Below are 6,000 nucleotides of genomic sequence, written 5' to 3'. Positions count from 1 at the left end.
TTAAAGATTTAGTAATTTTGTTGTTTTTAAATATGTCTTTATAGTTTTTATCCATATTTATTTCAGTTAAATACATTTTATAACTAATATTTTAGTACATCAAGTTAAATCAAATGAAAATGTTTTTATTTTCAGTTAAAGCTGCTCTAAGCGATGTTGGGTGACGTCACTTCTTGTTGATGTTCGAAGTATTGTCAAACAAAACGGAGGCTAGCTCGACCCTCCCTCCTCCTCATCCCGTCCCCTCCCCCGCCCTTCCTTGCTTCCTGAAACAGTCATGAACCATTTAGAAAAACCAAACTGGATTTACCCTCCTGTCCAGCAGAAACAGAGCCAGCTGAATGTCGGACTGGAAGCCCGTCTGCCTGCGGAGTTCTCGCCTCCTTTTCAACACTTTTCCGATGTAAATTCGGGACTTCGCATGTTCCTTTTCCCTATTCTTATTTATTTGTATTTGCACCAAACAATGCTGAAGGCAGCTACACATTTACCTAAAAAGAAAAGTTATTATTTTTGGTGCCTTGCAGTCACAACAAGATATTACAACTTTTACAAATTTCAGATATGCCTGTTTCGATAACTGAATTATGTACTGTACGTATTAAATCTTCAGCCTTATCCTTAAGTTTGCAATAAAGATTGAAATGTTTATAAATGTAAACTTTATTCTTTTTTTCAAATAGATAGATGAATTGATATGTTTCTCCAAGGGTTTCACCTCATCTTTATACTGGCTAATCAACACACACTCAACACACTGTTATTACTAGACAGCGATCAATAATATCTCTGAGCTTCTCAGTTCCTCAGCTTCCCGAGGAGAAACATCTGCAGAATCCATTAAAGGACCTGCGGGATCTCAGCTTATTTTTACAGAGCCGCTCTTGCCCTGAATTATGTGTCCATCCCGTCAGAAAACAAACACACGGGACTTGAACAACCGCTGAGGTCGCTGACATCACGGCTGGGAAACCTTTCACTCAATCTGTCTTTAAAACTCAGTTCTTTCAAGAGTTATGCTAAGGGTTACTCTACACCAGTGTCAATGACTAGTTACTTATTAAAATGAATTAATAATAATCCACAGCTGTTGAATCTGAGAAGCTCACAGGAAACAAAGTTATCATGTGGCTTCATAATTACCCATCATGCCCTGCAGAAAATTAGTTCCTGTTTCTGTCAAATGCTCAGACAAACACAGCTTCTGTTCACACTTGACGTGCACTCAAAGAAGCTTGTTAGTGTTGGATGTCTCGTTTGTCGGGTTGTGGATTCGTGGAATATCTGAGATGTGATGTATAATTACCTGGTGGTAGTGTGAATTAGCCATAACATATAAAACAGTCAAAGGGCCCAGTTACATGTAACAGCGCAAACATCACTGGGCCCCCAGCTGGTGAATGTGGGAACTTACAACAACATCTACAACACTCCTCACTGGGCTTTTGACCATGAGAATGAAATTTGGAGACGCAATTGTAACAATTTGTTTTATTTAAATAATACTATTATTATTAATTTATAAAATATGAATTTTGAAATGTAAAATATATGTGTAACCCTCTTTCTCTCTCTCCTGGTCTCTAGCACCGTCGCTGCCGCTCTGCGTTGTGTTATGTATGTTCGTGGGTGGTGGTGGTAGAAAGCGGGGATTCAGACACAGAGGAGTTCGGGATCGTGGCTTCACCGTTTATTCCACAGCACGGCATCTATAGTGTTGATAACATGAACTCAACTTAAGTTTTAAACTAGCAAAGTACATTTCAATGCACATGCAATTCAACAGCAAGCTTGTGCTGCTTATGACCATAAATAGCTTTGCATTAGCCACCATGCATTAATCACATTTTAAAGGAAAAACAAAACAGTTTAACTCTCTGCATTTAGGTCTGATGCAGTTTAAAACACAAAATATCTCAAAAAAACTGAACTTTAGTGCGATAACACCGCATATATTTTACATTGCTTTTTTCCCACTACCATTAACCCCTTAGCTGTCACCCCCCTTTTTGAGAATGGACATTAAAATGCACTATTCAAGCTTAAATGGTTCTAATTCAAGAATGCTTTGGAGTATAGACCTAAAATATTAAAGTATGAAAAAGTTATGGAAGTTTAAAGTTACATTAAATCAAATATAATTTATTTAATATTTTTATTTTATATAAAATATATATTTTACAAAATATGTTTTACAAAAAAATTACTATAAAATCAAAGCCAAATATCTAACCAAGTTGTGTTCCAAATTTGAAGTTGATATCACAAAAAATGAAGTTCCCATGAGATTTTGTTTAGGCGTATTACCAAAAATAGCCACCGGGTGTCATTGAATTCCATTGAATTTTACTGTATGCATTCTACCATAATAAATTAATAAATTTCTGTCCAAATATCACTTCTGTCACAAAATATGGAATCTTGAGACTCAGACCTTTCTGACAATATGTGTTTTGTCAAGATTAGAAAATATTCTGATCATAAATTATGAAACATAAGGATGCCCAAAAGGGGAGGGGCCTGATAAAATAATTTAGAGTACCGTTTCTATGGTAACACAATGTCCAATTTCAAAACAGTTTTCACAGGATGAATTCTAAGATCATAAGCTTTCAAATGATACCTTATTTATGATAACTAATAAAATATGTAATATAATAAAAAAAGCGATAAAAAATATAATACAATATTTTAGAGGATAATATATATATTATACTTTTTAGAAGATAATATTATTTTATATTTTTTTATTGACAAATACTAGATTATATATTTTCTAATGAAATTTTAGCATAAAAACCAACATATCAATTATTAAAAGTGTGTGCGTCAACTTTTTGTGACGAAGGTCAGAACTCCTGTTATTACGTAGATTTTTTGAGGTGCACTCTTGTCATAAATTCAGCTATTTATGTTCCTACATAATTTATAACAAAAAAACAGTCCTAAATATATATTTAGGAGTCTTAGAACTTTCCAACGATATATAGTTTGCCATAATTAGATTAGGATTAAATAGTAATATAGGGAAGTAAAGTTAGGCGTGCCGTATACGGTACCTGACCTGAAGAAGTGGTTACGTATCAACACCACGGTACTTCAAGAGGCTCAAACAGTGCTAAAGGCACTTTAATTTGTCCTAATACAAGTGTTGTAGGGACACCTTGTGGACAACACAATATACTGCCTTACATATTGATAATTTCTACTTTAATTTTTGTCATAAATATGGGTAGCCTATATACATACAATACCGGTCAAAAGTTGGGAAACATTACTATTTCTTATGGTTTTGAACTAAGTCTTTTATGTTCATCAAGGCTGCATTTATTTGATCAAAAATACAGAAAAAACTATGCTGTGAAATAATTTTACAATTTAAAACCAAATATTCCATGTGATCAAAGCTGAATTTTCAGCATCATTACTCCAGTTTCCAGTGTCACATGATCCTTCAGATATGAGGATAGAAAAAATGTTTTGTAACAATATAAGTGTCTTTACTTTCACTTTTTATTCATTTAACATCCTTGCTGAATATAAAAATACATTAATTTCGAAAAAGGGAGGAAAAAATTACTGACCCTGAACCTTTTAATGGTAATTGTTACAAAAGATTTCTATTTTAAATAAATGCTGTTCTTTTTAACTTTTTATCCATCAATGAATCCTGAAATTTCTGAAGGATCATGTGACACTGAAGACTGGAGTAACGATCCTGAAAATTCAGCTTTGATCACAGGAATAATTTATAATTTAAAGTTTATTAAAATAGAAAAACTTTGTTTTAAATTGTAATAATATTTCACAATATTAAATTTAAAATTTTTTGATCGAATAAATGCAGCCGTGATGCACTAAGAGACTAATGTAGCCTACTATGTGACTAATTGTAATGTTTCCTATCCTAACTTTTGACAGGTACTGTATGTATGCATGACTAAATTTAATTTACTAACTCATAATATTATAATATTGAATAAATAAATAAAAAAGTGTGGGTATTGAACCAGGCTGAAACCATATACAATTCATACTAAGCCATTCAAATTGACATGATAAAAAAAAAAGGTTACTCGTCCTTTTTAATGTGAACTTCATTTTTTTTTTAGTCTATTACGGGAGCATGGATTTATAAACAGACGTTTCAATAAATGCATTTTGTGAGAATTTATATTTCAAGTTTTTACTGCAAATGTCACGTCCATAACGTCCATAATGTATCCTTTAACTAGTTTTGTGGTGTAGGTCCAAGTATTTTATAATGTTAACTTAAAATAATACTAATACTAATACTCTGGGAGTCGGAAGGGGTGTGTCGCGATTCTGCCTTCTCACACAACGGTCGAGACTGGATGAGCTAACGTTACATGGAAAAATATGCACCAAACAAGCTTTTTTATGAATACAAAAGTTGTGTGACCCTCCCCTGTTTTCCTCCGGTGGTCCATTCCATAAATACCCCTAAGTTTAAATCTATATTAAAACACACCTCTTCAACATAGCATAAACATAGCACACTCTCACATTTCTATTATTCACATCCGTTATTTGCAAATCGGGCTTAAAATCCTGTAGTAAAAATCCAGCTTTGCCGTTGACGGGCTCCGTGACGTCACATGCGGACCAGTTCTGTTCATGATGTCACAGGCTGAGAGCGTGTAGTGCAAAGTAAACACAGAGTTTAGACAAAAACAGAAATACAGTTTACAAACGGAGTATCGAGATACAAACAATAGGCAACATGGAGCAAATGTTATATTACGCTCAACAATTTATCAGCGCTGCTGTGTTATCTGCGGGAAACGCCAAATGAAGCAGCCTAACAGACGCACCAGCGGAGGACATGACAGGTATTAAAACAAATCAAAACTCACATATATGTAGAAATAACAGTCCCAGGTAGCCAAAAAGATGTGGGACAACGATAGCCCAAATCATGTTTTGTGCCGAATTTCGACCATAGACAGTAAAAGAAAGATTATTTTGACTCTTTTGCGTAACTTCTAGCCTCGGCCGTCGTTTTTAATGTTCTTCTCCGCTAGTTTCTCCACACGTGTAATTCCTGTCAGAAACTCTGGATTAAGTGTTAAACTCTGCATTAATGGTTGTTCTGTCCTGCTTTATTTATCCCTTATGAATTTATTTTTTAAACCATGTACCACAAATTGGTTGTATAACCACAGTTTAACCATGGTTTTACTAAAGTATCTTGAATTGCATTTAAGCATATAGGCCTAGTTACAACAAACATCTAAAAAATAACAACAGAAAGACAAGTTACCATTTAATGATACAGACTTTAACATACAGAAGTTACATAATCTTAAAGAAAATATAAACTTGCATTTATTCTCACATTTGACAAAATAATGAACTACAAAGTTATAAAAAAATGTTGGTGATAAAATGGTGCTGTGCAGTTGGGGAAAAAAAGTCAACTGCTAATTTACAGATTAAAAAGATATCAATTTGTTCCACAGTAAAAAATGGGTAACACTTTATTTTACAGTGTCCTTGATATGTTATATGTACTTATCATAGTATTAACAGTAAATTATGCATATTTACATGCAACTAACCCTCAACCAAACCCTAACCCTACAGTAAGTACATGTAGTAGTTAATTAATATTACTCAGTACTTAAATATATAATTACACTGTAACAATGACACATTTATGTATTATATATTGTTGAGTTATATATTGTTTAAATAAACGTAATGTATAAAAAAAATACACAGCATCATATTATGAGAAGCCTACCTTCTCTAAATTGTCTTGGGTAACCTGTAAACACGTGCCCAACACAAGCATACAGTACGTTTGCAATTTATACTATACATACTACATTAACAGGTCCCATTAACAATCTTGATTACAACAACATTACTTAACAATGAAATAACTTCAATACGTTAGTAAAAGTTTCTTTTCTTTTATTGGAAAATTACACATATACTACAAAATAAATTAAGTAGAAATAAGCAGTACTTTTC

This window comes from Scardinius erythrophthalmus (assembly GCF_964197995.2).
Source record: "Scardinius erythrophthalmus genome assembly, chromosome: 23".
In the NCBI taxonomy this organism is placed as follows: Eukaryota; Metazoa; Chordata; class Actinopteri; order Cypriniformes; family Leuciscidae; genus Scardinius; species Scardinius erythrophthalmus.
This window is presented reverse-complemented; position numbering follows the sequence as displayed.